The 16,236-nt window shown below is 34.7% G+C and overlaps 1 protein-coding gene and 1 pseudogene across 15 annotated transcripts in view; both read right to left on the reverse strand.

The window, feature by feature from the left end:
• Window positions 1–16,236, reverse strand: part of ZNF438 (zinc finger protein 438) — a 178,253-nt gene that overhangs the window by 99,545 nt on the left and 62,472 nt on the right. For 3 of the 15 annotated variants that reach the window (XM_031017387.2, XM_031017388.2, XM_081820813.1), the window contains one exon: window positions 6,607–6,645. The exons of the other annotated variants lie outside the window; for them this stretch is intronic. The gene's annotated coding sequence lies outside the window, so the exon portion shown is untranslated. The remainder of the gene's footprint in view (window positions 1–6,606; window positions 6,646–16,236) is intronic. 15 annotated transcript variants of the gene reach the window in all.
• Window positions 890–952, reverse strand: LOC115936702 (U4 spliceosomal RNA; annotated as a pseudogene).

The raw sequence follows: 16,236 nt of genomic DNA on the forward strand, positions 1-16,236 counted from the left end.
CCAAGATTTCCATCGACAGATGAATGGATAAAGAAGATGTGGTGTATATATACAAGCGAATATTATGCAGCCATCAAAAGGAATGAAATCTTGCCATTTGCAACGATGTGGATGGAACTGGAGGGTATTATGCTGAGCGAAATAAGTCAATCAGAGAAAGACATGTATCATATGCTCTCACTGATATGAGGAATTCTTAATCTCAGGAAACAAACTGAGGGTTGCTGGAGTGGTGGGGGGTGGGAGGGATGGGGTGGCTGGGTGATAGACATTGGGGAGGGTATGTGCTATGGTGAGTGCTGTGAATTGTGTAAGACTGTTGAATCACAGACCTGTACCTCTGAAACAAATAATACATTATATGTTTAAAAAGAAAAAAGAAGATAGCAGGAAGGGGAAAATGAAGGGGGAGGAAATCGAGGGGGAGACGAACCATGAGAGACTATGGACTCTGAGAAACAAACTGAGGGTTCTAGAGGGGAGGCGGGCGGGGGGATGGGTTAGCCCTGGTGATGGGTATTAAAGAGGGCATGTACTGAATGGAGCACTGGGTTTTATATGCAAACAATGAATCATGGAACACTACATCAAAAACTAATGCTGTAATGTATGGTGATTAATAAAATAAAATAAAATAAAAAAGAACACAGTAATAGTAGGGCTTCACCCAGGATGATAGGTGACAAAACACCACTCTTGTTCTCTTTCTCTCTGCTTTATCTGTTTGGTGAGATAGGGCAAAAGATGGGCCACATATGTCACCAGTCTCTCACTCTCTCTTAGAACTTGCCAGCCCAAACCCACACACATTCTCTTCTCATTCATATAGTAAACACAACAGGGCAAGTTAAGTCAATCCAATTTGAATATGTAGGAAGACTCCACAGAGATCTAGCAATAATCGCGCCTCGGATAAACCTCATTGGCTACGATACTGCCACTGCGCAAAGCTCTCCACAGAGATCTAAGCACACTCTTTTACCCAGCTTCCCCACAGATAAAGTTGACATTTTTATTCTAAACTATGTGTACTTCTCAAGGGGTTCAGAAGTTGGAAAAAGGAATAGATGGTGTAATTAACTGGCCTCCTCAAACTCCAACAAAAGGTATGTAAACTAAAAAAATGGAAATCAATCTGAAGGAAATTATATGGAAAGTGAGTTTAGTGTAGGACTGTCAGCTACCGTGAAGTTTAAAATTTTCTAAAAACATTCAACAAAGACCTAATACTGAGACCTAATTCAGTTGAAGAACACTATTAGAGATGCGGAGATTTCTAATTAGAGTCAATGACTTCAAAAGATATAGCACTATTCAGAATTTTTACTTTTTTGTGTCATTTTGGTGAGTTGTATTTTTCAAGGAATTTGTCCATTTCATATAAGTTGTCACATGTATTGACATAATGTTGTTCACAGTATTTTTTATCCCTTAGATATTTCTTGGATCTCTAGTAATGTTTCCTCTTTATACCTATATTGTTAATTCGAGCTTTCTCTTTTTTTCTTAGTAGGGGTTTATTTATTAATCTTTCCAAAGAAACAACTTTGACCTTATTTATCTTTGTTAGTCTTCTCTATAGAATGCCTTCTTACTTTGTTATTTCCTTCATTCCAGTTTATTGAATGTAATTGCATTTCTTTTTCTAGGTTTTCAAAGCGAAAAATTAGATCACTGGCTTTCAACCTTTTAAACATATGCATTTAAAGCTATAGAATTTGAAGCACCACTTTAACTGTTTCTCACAGTTTAGATACTAACTGTGCTTGTATTTCTTTGACCAGTGGATTATTTAAATGTGTCTGCTTATTTGCCAAACAAATTGAGGATTTTTTTTAAAAAATCCTTATTTCTAGTTTAATTCCACTATGGAACATATATGATTTTAATCCTTTTAAATTTGTTGACATGTGCTTTTTTGGCTCATTTGGTAAAAGTTCCTTGTACATTTCAACAGGATGTGTATTCTGCAGTGGTTGAAAATAATGTTCTATAAACAGTAATTGGTCAAGTTGGTTAATAGTATTCTTAAATATTTTATAACCTTACTGATTTTAAAAGTCTGCTTATTCTAGCAGTGGTTCAAAGAAGGTTGTTAAATTCTCCAAATATGATGGTGAAATCACTATTTTTCCTCTTTGTCCTGTCAATTTTAGCTTTACATATTTTGGACTTGTATTGTTAGGAATCTATAAATTTAAAAGTGTTCTGTTTTCCTATTGAATTGACCCTTTTATCAGCATAAAATTCTTCCTTTGCCTTTCATAATACTTCTTGCCTTAAGGTCTACTTTGTCTGATATTACTATATTGGATTTCTTTTATTATTGTGCAAGGTACTTTTTCTTCACATATTCTTTTATGCAATATATGCCTTGTGCAAACTAAATATAGTTAATACAGTTGAGTCTTTTTTTAAATGTAGTTCAAAACTTTTTGGCTTTGGTTGGAGGACTAAACCTATTTACATGTAATCAGCTACTGATATTTAAAACACCTTCTTATTATTAGTTTTCTATTCATTCCACCTAATCTTTTCTTTTAATTAATAAATTTTCCTTATTGCATTTTATCTTAGCTTTTTTTTTAAATTCCAATATAGTTAACATATAGTGTTATATTAGATTCAGGTATACAATATAGTTTTCTGCAGTGGCTGCACCAGTTCGCATTCTTGCCAACAGTGCACGAGGGTTCCTTTTTCTACACATCCTTGCCAACATGCGTTATTTCTTGGGTTTTTGATTTTAGTCATTATGGCAGGTGTGAGTTAATATCTCATGGTAGTTCTGATGTGCATTTTATAATGAGTTACGTTGAGCATCTTGGCCATCTGGATGTCTTCTTTGGAGAAATGTCTGTTCATGTCTTCTGCCCATTTTTTAACTAGATTATTTGTTTTTTGGGTGTTGAGTTGTATAAGTCCTTTATATATTTTGGATACTATTTATCAGTTATGTCATTTGTGAATATCTTTTCTCACTCAGTGGGTTGCCTTTTAGTTTTATTGTTTCCTTCACTGTGCAGAAGCCTTTTATTTTGACATAGTCCCAATAGTTAATCTTTGTTTTTATTTCCCTTGCTTTAGAAGACATACCTGAAAGATGTTCCATGGCCAATGGAGACATTACTGCCTGTGCTGTCTTCTAGGATTTTATGGTTTCAGGTCTCATTTTTAGGTCTTTAATCTATTTTGAATTTATTTTTGTTTATGGTGTAAGAAAATGGTCTAGTTTCATTCTTTCGCATGTAGCTGACGAGTTTTCTGAACACTATTTGTTGAATAAATTATCTTTTTCCCATTGGATATTCTTTCCTGCTTTGTTAAAGACTGACCATATAGTTGTGGGTTTATTTCTGGGTTTTCTATTCTGTTCCATTTATCTATATATTTATTTTTGTGCCATTACCATACTGTTTTGATAACACCTTTGTAATTTAACTTGAAGTCTGGAATTGTGATACCTTCAGCTTTGCTTTTCTTTTTCAAGACTGCTTTCACTCTTCTGGGCCTTTGTGGTTGTATATAAATTTTAGGATTGTTTCTGTTAGCTTTTTGTTCAAACACCTTTGTACTCTTTTTAAGCAGTTATCCTAGACATTACAAATACTTCCTTGAATTACTACACTTGACTTTTACCACTTCCTATACAAGACAAAAATATTGGTTTTACTCCATTTACACCTATCTGCCCTTTGTTCTATTGTATTTTATTTCTACATATGTTTTAAGCCTGAAAGACATTGATTGTTATTATTGCTTTAAATAGGCAAAAATCTTTTATATTTACTCACATATTTATGCTTTTCATTTTTTCCCTAAAGTTCTATGGTCCCAACTGGGATCATTTTTCTTTAGACTGAATAACTTCCTTTAGCATTATTGTACTATGGTGGTGCTACCTGTGATAAAGTCTCCCACCTTTTGTCTAAAAATATCTTTATTTTGCCTTCATTTAAAAAATATTTTTACTGTGCATAAAGTTTTAGGTTGGCAATATTTTTCCTTTCTGCACTTAAACTTTAAAGATGTCATTCCACTGTGTTCTAATTTTAAAAATTTCTGTAGAACAGTCTCCCATAAATCTTATCGTTGCTCCTTTGAAGTTACTGTGGTTTCTTTCCTTGGGTTATTTTAAGATTTTCAATCTGGTTTCTTCAAGTTTCATTATGTTGTACCTATGTGTGGTTTTCTTTATATTAATCTTGCTCGGGGTTCACAAAGTTTCTGTACTTCTTGACTCTGTGGATTGTTATCTTTCATCAGTCTGGAAAATCTTTGGTCATTATCTTTTCAAATATTGTTTTTGCTCTTCTCTCCTCCTGGGACTCCAATTATATGTATATTAGATGAAATGATTCGGTCCGTGTATCTCTTATCCTATATTGTTCTTTCCATTCTTTTTTTTCCCCTGGGCTTTAGCTTGTACATTTTCCCATGGAACTGTCTTTGAGTTTACTAATTCTAGTTGTTTATTTTTTGTTGTGCTTACTTAACTATTAAACTCAAATCTTAACTTCAGATATTGTATTTTTCAGCTCTAGAGTATTTATTTTTTTTATAGATCTCAACTTTGTTGCTATTCTTTGTCTTTTGCTCCATTTTTAACCACTTCCTTTATTTCCTTTAATATATTTATAAGTGATAAAATCCTTGTTTGATTAACTCCTATTTTTAGTGTCATTGATGGATCTACATCTATTTTTTTCTTCTTCGTTGGACTGATTTTTACTTTTCACATCTCATGTAACTTTTTAGTGTATTCTTAATACTGTGAATGTGACAAACTTAAAACTATAGTGGATATTATTTTTTCCCAGTGAGGACCCATCTTTTCCTCTATTAGACAGGTAGAGTGAGGAGATGATCTCTTCAATCTAATCAGTTTACCTCTGTTTTGAAATGTCTCAAATGTTAGAAGTCTGATTACTCTAAGACTACTATGCTTTTAGAAAGGTCATGTGAAGCCAGAATTCCACCTCTGCCCAGGCCCCATATATACGTGTAAAGATATCTTGCATCCTCTAAAGCAATTCACCCACCAGCTAAACACTATCTAGTGATCTCATTCAATGCAACATGGAACAGAAAAATCACCCAGCTGAGATCTGCCTTAATTGCCAATCCACAGAATCATAAGCTCTATAAAACAACTGTTGTTTTAAATCACTAAGTGTTGGGACAATTGATTATGTAATAACAGATCATCACAACAATGATTTTTGTAATTTATTTAAGTTGTTACAGGGGCCACAATAGCCTGTCACCACCTTCTACAACCCAACTGGAAGCAAAAGCCTAAACCTAGATGTTATTCAGAAGTAATGTGCAAAGTTAATTACAAGGTAAAATTATTCCTTAAAGATAAAAAAAAGCCAACATTCTCAGGGTTATTATAAAACAAACAATTTTCCAAACATAAACTTCAACTAAGCTACTGCAATTAACACTTTCTTCTTACTAAATAAACTACTGTACATATATAATCAAGCCAAAAAATTCATGCTCAGGTTGTCCTTTAGTTAATTTAACAAATGGTTATTTAGATACTTTCTCATGATTAGAGCAAGACCAGAATTACAAATATAAAATTGAACACTGACAGCAGACTAAAGCAGTGATTTTAAAATATAAAATATAGAAATACCAGTGTATAAAAAATAAATTATGAAGTACAGAACAGGTAATAGCTGTTACTAAAGTAAAAATATATACATATAAACACACACGTATAGACACATATGCAGACGTATATGTAATTGTGTAATTGTGTATGTGTGTGCACTCAAATCTTATTTAAATGGAGGAGTGCCCCGTGCCAGTATGTTTACCACAGCATTATAACAGCTAAAAACTGGAAATAATTTAAATATACATTAACAGGAAAATAAGAAGGGGACAGGGAAAAGAAAGGAGACTTTAGTTTTTTATTCTATATAGTCTATACTTCATATATGAATTGAATTGTTAGAAATGCTTTACAACACACATGTATCACTTTTGAAAATTTATAATGAAAACCACACTATTCCAAGTTTAGTATCTATGGCCATGTTATACTGTCTTCAGAGCCTGAATGATCCCTTGGCCTAAGCACTGGAGAACAGCCAAAATGATTTCTCAGGGAGAATCATAACCCATCAGCACATATTTCTTCAGACTACCTCTATTCATAGACAGTAGACACTTTATTCTGATACTTTTCCTCCTCGGGCTCCCCAACATTCCTGAAAGGATGCCAACCGCACTCCCAATGTAGCTATTAAAGCAAATGGCTCCATATCTAACCTGTAACTGAGAATAACTACACTCCAGGTACTTGCTAGGGGGTAAAATGCTAAACTTAACTATCACTCAGTTTTTACAAAAAAGCTTCTGTGGAACTGCTGCATATCTACTTGGTACACCCATTCATTATTCTAAAACTGCATGTCTGGACTAAGACATACCATCAAAGAGCAGCATTCTTGGCTTTGTCCTTTTACCACTCTCCTTCCTATTCACCCAGCATTACTGTATTTAGTGAAGTGTCTTTGATGTTAAGCCACTAGACTGAATTGAAGGGAGGTTTAAGAAACAGTTCTAGAGAAGTCTTCAGTTACTTACCACAAGGATGCTGTTGAGGGCAGAGCTGAATATGCTGCACTGTGAATAAAAGGACACATTTTTCTTTGAATTATAATTATGAGGTTTCTCCTAAGATGCTGATAAATTTTGATCTTGTGAATACTAGTAAAAACATCTCATCTTAGAATGGTCTCTTTAGAAAATTTAGAGCAAAATTTATGACCGCAAGGAAATATGGGGGCTTTTATGAGATATATTGTGTGTCCTGACCTTGGTCCATCTGTCCCATTTTTATCACCTCTCTTATTTTTACAATACTGAGGTACAATTTACATACCATAAAATTCACCTGTTATAAGTGTACAGTTCAATGTTTTAGTCAATTTACAGAGGTGTGTAATCATCACCACAATCCAATTTCAAAACATTTCCTTCACTCCTCAATATCTCCTTAAGTCCATATGCAGTAATCCCTGCTGCCACCCCCAAAACTCCTCTGATTGGCTCTATCTAGATATTTCATACAAGTGGAATCATACAATTTTTAGTCTTTTGAATTTGGCATCTTTCACTTAGCATAATATTTTTGAGGTTCATCCATGTTATAGCATATGTCAGTATTTTCATTTTTTCAATTGCTGAAGAGTATTCTAATGTTTTGTTTATCCATTTACTAGTTGATGGACATTTGAACTGTTTCTCATTTTTGTCTATTATGAATAAAGGTACTATGAACAATTGCAAACAAGTCTTTGTGTGGATATATGTTTTCATTTCTCTTGGGTAGATTCTGAGAGTAGAATTGCTGGGTTTTATGGTGTGATGGTTAATTTTATGTGTCAATTTGATTGAGCACAATGCCCAGATATTTGGTCAAACATTATACTAGAAGAGTGTTTTTGCATGAAATTCACATTTAAATTGGTGGACTTTGAGTAAAGCAGATTGGCCTCATTATGTGGGTGGGTGGCATCCAATTAGTGGAAGGCCTGAATAGAACAAAAGGCTAACCCCTCAAAGCAAGAGGAAATTCCCCAGAAGACTGCCTTCAGACTTCATCTGCAACATCAGCTCTTCCTAGTTTTCCAGTGGACTAGGTTTGGACTCAAAGTGCAACTACTTCCTGAGTCCCCAGCCTGTCAACCTCCCCTATCACATTTTGACCCACCAAACCTCCACAATTATATGAGCTAATTCCTTAAAATAAATCTCTCCTATACATAGACACATCCTATTGAGTATTCCTCAGAAACCTGACTAATGCATATGTTAAGTTGGTTTAATTTTTAAAGAAATGGTCAAACTGTCTTCCAAGGTGGGTGAACCATTCTATATTCCCACCAACAAGGTATGGGAGTTCCTATTTCCCCACATCCTAGACAGGAAATATTATGTGTCTTTTTGACAACAGGCCTCACAGTGGGTATGGAGTAGTATCTCACTGTGTTTCTAATGTGCCTTTTCCTAATAACTAATGATGATGAGCACATTTTCAGGTGCTTATAAGTCATTTAAGTCTTTTTTGATTACATGCCTGTTCAGTTCTTTTGCTTGTTTTTTAATTGGGTTGTTTGTCTTCTCATCATTCATCTGTTGAAGTTCTTTATATATTCTGGATACCGTTCTTTATCAGACATGATTTGTAAATATTTTCTCTGTGGCTTGTCTTTTCAGTTTTTTTACAGTGCCTTTTGAGGCACTAAAGTTTGTAATTTTAATGAAGATGACCCTTTGTTTATTGAATAGTCTTTAGCAGCTTTGTTTAAAAAAAAAAAAAAAAGACAATGGACCAAATATGTAAGGGTTTATTCTTGGACTCTCAATTCCACTCTATTGATCTGCATGTTCATCATTATGCCAATGATATGTCTTGGTTTTTGTCACTGGATATTAAATTTCGAATTTGGGAAGTAACAAAGCCCTCCAGTTTTGTTATTTTACTCATTTATTTAAAACTTTATTTTATATTATGTGTACTAATGAATACCATCTTAAATTCTTTCTGAGGGAAGACAGATATAATACAACAACAAAATAGAGTATATCTTAAAGATGTTTTCAAAAGAATATATTCCTCTTAAGATCTGAAAGTGACAATCACTAATGCATTCTCCTAGGAATAATTATGAAATTAAGTCTCCCCCAACACACACCCACATCCACACTTATCAAATGCTTACTTAGGTATTAGGCATGATGCAGAGTTAGGTGCTAAAGATACAGAGACAAATAAGACACAGTCCCTCACTTAGCACAAAAATAGAGAATGATGGCACAGTGAATTATAGCAACAATTGATGTACAAGAAACAGGGGTAGCAAGGGCAAGGTATATTAATTTTATCTATCAGATCTACCTTACTTCATATAATCTTGTTTCTGAAAAAAAATGGCTTACAATTTTTGGTATTTTTTTTAAACAAAGTGAGTTTGAAAGCACCAAAGAGGCTACTACTTACAAAAGCTTAGAGTAAGCAATTCTTTTACAAAGTAGAGTTTCTCTCATCTAGTAAGGTCTTTTACTTCATTCCTTTTTAAGGACTTTAAAATTTTTACAAAAGAAATTTACACTAATGAAAAAATTCAAACAAAACAGAAATATGTTTAATAAAAAGTGTAAGCCCCATTTTCCCTCCAATCCACCCTACTCCTCCTCCCAAAGGGGCTAGCCATAACTTCTGTTATGCTTGGTCAACTCCTGCTTGTTCAGAGCGATACAAAACGTAGAGAGTAAGACCTCTTGAAATCCTCACACCAATCTCAAATCTTGTTTTATAAAGGAGCCTCTTTCCCACTACACACAATATCAGAATAGCTAGCAAGACTTAAACATTATTCTTTTTCCTTCTATATAGCATCCTACGCCCTAGAAAAGGTGGAGATTAAGAGAAAAATGGACATAAGGAACAGACCTAAATAGTGCGTGTGTGTGTGTGTGTGTGTCTGTGTGTGTATAAACTTTATAGTAATGATTCCTGAAACTTGTTCTACAGGAAATTTTAATAAGTATTCTTAAAAAAGAAAAGAAAACAAGGAAGCTAAAAGGAAGGAAGGAGGGAGGGAAGGAAGGCAAGCAGAGAGGCAGGCAAGCAGTGGGCATTTCCAAAGTCAAATACATTTGGGAAATACTGGCTTAAATAAAATATCAATATTCACTGAGATGCTCCCACCTTTCATACAATTAGCTGACCACCAAACTCTTTAATCCTGGATCACCTAGTGATATCTTTAAAGACTGAGGCAAAAATACAGTGTGGGAAATAAGCACTGGTTAAAGTTTCCCTTCATCAGCATACTGGCAGCAAGAGTTGAACAAAGGATATGCAGAAATATGCATACGGTCACAAAAATATGCTACGGGCCGAAAGACTAAACAGTAAGACTGTCTTAAGATTCTATCTTTACTATGTTAGAGAAAGCTGGTTTCATTTCTTTGTTGTATTGTTTCTCCTTTGACTGTTTATGCAATAAAAGAATAAAACTAGAGATAGAAGTTTGGCTCTAAAATTAAATGCACTAAAGTGTTTGCTTTTAATAGTGAATAATAACGAGTAAATACAAAGGGTCTCAATATAAATTCTAGCCATATTTTAATTTGCTTCACAAAACCAAGAAACTGGATTTGTTTGGGATATTATCACAGTAATTGCTTTCTTGTATAAGAATCTTTAAGAGGTTAATAAAAAATTTCTGTGAGGTTCTATTTTTATATAGTTACTGCAGCTACTATATCTATGCAACAACAACAAAAAAAACAGTGAATTTGGATCTATCTCCTTATATGCAAGACTTCAAATCAAGGTACACATCAGCAGTGAAGTCTGTTAAACTTGCCACTGAGACTGGATGGAGCCTTTACTACCAAAGTATAATCATGAATGATAACTTTTCAATATATATGCTGTCTTCCCACTGAAATTTTAATTTGCGAGGACTTCTTACTGAAGTGGATCCTTAAGGTAACTAACAGAGTTGTATGTCCTCTGTGGAAGCTATTCTGAAATTGCACTTCACTAAAAAATAACGAATTAATAAATCACCAATGGAGAAAAGGCTCCATCCTATCCTTAAGCTTTTTGTTTTTGTTTCTTCACTGCTGTTGGGAAAGGAAGTGTGGTTTCAGATCTTAAGAGGTGAAGTGTCACTTTCAGATCTTAAGAGGAATATATTCTTTTGAAAACTATGACTGGTATTTATAAATGTAAAGTAGGCTCACTCTTTAATATCTAAAATCCAACTATTTGACTAATACTGAACTCACACTTCCTCTGTGAAATCTCTCACCACTCTCTAGTTCAAGTCAAAATGATTTCTCCTTCCACTAAGCTACATGGTTCTTGTTCAGGCCGCTCGCTTAGCACATACCCACATTTAATGTACCGTAAGTTGCTGTTTAACTTGACTAGTGTATGTATCCTATTCATTGAAAAGTCTAAAAGACTTTAGGTGGCACATCTTATTTAGTAAGTATTTGCTGATGACTGACATTACTATTCAGTGCTTTATTATGGTCTTAGAAATAGATATTCCTTGGGAGAAAATGTGAGTGTTTTTCCACTATGAGAATAGTGAATGGGCTTATCAGTTTTAGGAAATGCTAATAGACTATAATTTAAGTAACTTATGACTAAATCTCATTGTTTTCTATGACACAGCAGTGGCATGGTTAGGCCAACCAGGTATACAACACTTTCATGGAGTTGGGCAGAGAATGCTTTGAGAGAATTAACTGTTTAATAACAAAGGACTTTGAACAAGATCTATCATTAGAGACTAAGAGAAAGGGTAAGTGAAACATTACCAGGCATATACATAATCATGCACATACAGAACAATCAAGAATCTACAAAAGTAATCTGGCAGTCTAATTCACTCATTCAACAAACCATTATTGAAAGCCTACTGCATGGCAGGCTCTGTTTAAGGCTTAGGGGAACTAAAGGTGAATGAGAAATATCAACCGTCCATGTTGGCTCTCGCAGGCAGATACAAACAGAATCTAAAAATTCATCTATCCACCTCCGTGTAAAACCGTACTACACATGGTTAAGGTGCATAAAGAGTATTTTATCTCACTGTTTTAAGCAATGCAAATAGTTTACTTTGGCCTAAACACCAGCAAGCTTAAATTATCTTAGAAACTCCTACAAAGAGACATTGTTCCATTTCTGTCTGTCCCCAAACCCTAAGGTTCCCAAGTTGTTGAATGAGACACAGAGATGTGCTATAAGCAACACAAGCAAACTGACGCAGAGCCGCGTCTAAAGAAACACTCCTTACCTAACAATGGGGGCAGTGCTGGCCCTGGGAGCCCCTGCCCCTATCAATTCACCAGCAGCTGCTGACATATTCTTAGGCTTCACAGGAGCATAGCATTTTCTTCTAAAACTGAAGGGGAAAGGCAAAAATAGAAAACCTTTTGCCAACCACAAAAATGTATATTTAAAAAATTGTGGAATAAAAATGAGCTGCTATATACTTTTAAAACCAGAGAAAAAGGAGAAAATTACAACCACCAGTAGCCTCCCTATGCTCAACCACAATCTTCTGAACTGAACTGAAGCAGAAATGTGGCAGTTTCAGTCAAGCAGCTTTGCATCTGAGGCAACTTAAAATGATCTAGCACTTAAGCAAGCTGAAAGTAACATGGTAGAGTCAAATTTTACTCTTTTAGAATCAGAACCCATTTTTCAAGTGTGTTGTTAGAAGGAAGAATGCAATCTTTAATAGATGAATAGGCTTTCATTTAACTAGAAATTCACTAAACCAGGAATCAGGAGATTTTAAAATCTACACAGTTAACTGGACAACAAACTTGGCTGCTAAATTTGATTTTTAAAACTAGTAGGTTATGCTCTGTTCTTGTATTAAATCACAGGGATTTCTTCTGGGATTGCAAAGGAATGAGCATGTGGCCTATCTCACGAAGGAAGGAGAGATTTCTAGCCTTTAAAAACAGGAGGTTCGCCAACATGATCACCTGGGACAAACTTGGCCAGAGCAAGCAGGCTAGAAGGTTATAGGAGCCTGGGAATGTTTAACATCAAGAAAGAAATTACAGCTCAGTAAGATCAGAGGGAATTACACAGGAAATGTGAACAGTAACCCTTTCATATCTCCACACCCCCTCCTACTGCCTGTGATAAATGGAGTCCTGCAGCCATCCAGCTATGTGAATACACAGACCAACAGCAGAGGGGGACTGGGAAAAAGGAAAGAAGCCATTTTATATAAACACACACACACACACACACACACTCACAGCCCAGCCAAAATTCATGACATGATAAAATCATGTTGCTCCAGAAAACCGCCTTTAGCCTTTCTAATTGCCACGTATGTACTGTATCACCGCCTTATCCAACAGAGCCTTAAGTAAAAATTCCAAAGAAACGTGAAGAATCAGGCGGGGGGGGGACAGAATAGTTGGCGCATGCATCACAAGTAGGGAAACGTGGCTCTTCTGAAGCTGACCAAACAAACAGGTCTCCACCCTGGCTTATGTTTAAACATCTTGTTCCTAGTCAGTCTGTAGGGAAAACATTCTTTCCACAATAAATAATACGCAACTGAATCAGAAATTCTTACTCCATCCTTTATCTACTCTATGTAGAAGTTCTTCGGCATTATAAACCAGAAGCTCAGAGAAGTCAACTAATTTTGAACTCTATTAAAAAACAGTTTAGTTGGAGTCAAGGCAAATTAAAATATTTCTTGCTTCTAATTTGAAAAAGCAAATGTGCAGATCCTAGACTCCTCTAGAGACCCCTGGCTTGGGATCTCAAGAAAACAAGCTACTCTTACCACAACTGCCTTTCAGAAAAGGGGAAATGCTCAGTTTCTATAAACAGGTGAGTTTAAAAGAGATTAATTAAAAACAAAACAAAACAAACAAAAACCCAAAACACTATCCGTGATCCTCAGACAGTGAGGGCATGGGTGGGGCAGCAAAATAAAGAAAGAAAAAAGTGATATTTCAATGAGCTAAGCTTAAAATATGGAACGGAATTTCATAGATCACTCTGAAATAAGATTTAAGTTTTTTCATTGGTATAACTTCAGGATAGAGGTGGCTTGCCACAAAGAGTAGGTTAAGAAATAAATGAAAGTAAACAGAGATGACAAAGCAAACCACCAGTAAAAGTCAAAAGGGTTAGCTTTTTAGAACTATCCAGAAGAGGAACAATAAAACCAAAGGATTTTTTTTTCCAGCAAAGTGCCTCCTCCAAAGTACACGTATCTTCTTCAAGAAATAGCCTATATCAGTAGTGTTTTTGTATAATAATTGGCACATCAGTCAAATGCCAAATGAGATTTAAATTGCAGACTTCCTAGTTGCCTTAAACAACTGATACCTAATTTCTGGCTCTTAGAGAGGCAATTTGATAACTGTTCAATAAGCTAAAGGTGCTTGTTCTTTCTATGGACTCTGAGTTGCTATAACCTTTATGTTAGGAGAAGCATTAGGGGAATGACAGGGAGCAAAATAATAAACAAATTCTGAGTCAGAAAGCAGACGTCTGAGTGGACTTTCACACAAAATGGGGACCCGGAAGGGCACCAAATGGAAACTCAGTGCAGCTACCTCCCCATCTGGAAACGAGAGCTTACCTTTAGCACCTCTTAACCATCGTTCACCCACGTCTTGTTCTGATAAACATAAACACCTCATATCCCCATTGAATGTTATTTGGGATCTCCAAATAATTTAACTATTATAACCAAAAAGAAACCACAGCAAGATAATTTGATGGTTTTTTCAAACAATGTCACACTACAACCGAATTTATTACACTTTTTTAAGTACACAGACGTTAATTTATATTTGCTTACTTTTATCTTGAAGACAAAAGAACAAAAATGTCTACGAACACAAATGTATAATGACAACGAAATGGTGATCATTGGGACCTTCAACATATCTCCTCTCCTTGAGAGTTACTGTCAATGATCTTTTCAGTTGTTAAACTGGGCCTAAAGAAATACTGACTGATACATATTAGGCCTTTGATATTTGTTAAATGATTCAGCAATAAGTCCTCTTCTTCTATTTCGAAAATAAGAGAGCCCTAATACAGTACTCTCTTGCAAGTAATAAAGGAGAGAAGCATAAGGAGGTTAAATCTTCAGTACAGAAGGAATAGTTAAGAGGCAAACTGTAGACAGCCTTGACAAGAGTTATTATAATAAAAATAGTAAGAATATCACCTAATATTTGCACATTTGTACAGTACTTCCCAATGTACAAAACATTTTATATAATTTCAACCCTCCAACTTTATAAAGTGGATATTATCATTTGATTGAAACAGCATAAAGAGGCTTTTTCTAGATCACCCAGCTAGTTAAGCAGCAGAGCTGAGATTTAAACCTTTCTAAAAAGCTCTCATTCATTAAAAGTGCTTTATTTTGTCATGAAATTCTGAATATATCTTCCTCCAAACTCCAAAATCAGGGAATACATAATAAACACAACCTTTTTTTCCTCTCAATCCACTCACTATCACTCCCTTTCTACCAATTCCCATTAAAAAAAATCCTCCGAGCTCCTACTGCAACAGCCTTTCTCTGTTTCCTCATACCAGAATGACTAAAGGGCACAGGGAGAAGCATCTTCCAAAAACAAACCTCTTTCCACCTAGGTCTTGTAACCTGTAACTGTTCCCCCAAATAAGGACATCATCACAGGCAAGGACTTTTAAAACCATTAACTAGAGAGGAATGTCTGGGGTTGTCTGTTCTTCATTTAGAATAAGTCAAATACAACACAAATTACCTCTTCATTCCTAAAAGGTGAGCAGGAGTCCCCCTCACATTCCTGGCCTTCTAGCTTAGCAGAGACACCCACTCCGGGGACTTAGTAGTGAAAGGCTGATTGCACAAGAGTAACAAAACTAACAGAGCTAAAAGTTATATTCTTACCAACTTTTACAAATCATCCCACATGTTTATTTTTGAAGTCTTATTAAAGAATGATTAAACTACTGGCATTAGTAATTTAATGTAAATGTGAGGTATAATAAAGGTGAAAATGTATTCATATAAAACCAACTATTTTTACTCACCTCTAAAGCTTATTATAAAGATTATTAAGCTAAATTATATAAAAAATGCTAAATATCTTGTCTAGCGCATAGTAACTACTCAATAAATGTCAGCTGTGGTTAGTAACATTATTGAAGAATTAAAAACAAAACACGACAGAAGGCCATATTTAAAATGAACAAGCAAACAATATATTCCATGGGTTGTTTTTTTAAAATTTATGCAAAACATAAATTTCTGTTCTATGCATACAAACATATCCATATAAATATTCAAAAAAACCTTTTGGATGAATAAATGATAAAATGATGACCTCTGGGAGGATGGGAGAGTGGTGGTCAAAGGGAACTTTCATGTGTAATGCTTTTTTTTTTAACGAAGTACTTACGTATTCCTTCTATAAATAAATTTTTTAAAAAGCAAAATAGAAAACATCTTTACACAAAATCTTATCTTAATAATTCATTCCTATAGTTATTTCAGCAGTACATGAAAAGTTTACTTCTATTTTTAATGTATCCAAACGATGTCTGAAACCTCATTTTCTTTAGTAATACCATTTAAGTTTTACGTTACATACTGCTCTCAATAATCTTCCTAATGATATTCCTAATTGCTATATTAA

This window comes from Leptonychotes weddellii, chromosome 5 (genome assembly GCF_054177405.1).
Source record: "Leptonychotes weddellii isolate Sample4059 chromosome 5, ASM5417740v2, whole genome shotgun sequence".
NCBI classification, from domain to species: Eukaryota; Metazoa; Chordata; class Mammalia; order Carnivora; family Phocidae; genus Leptonychotes; species Leptonychotes weddellii.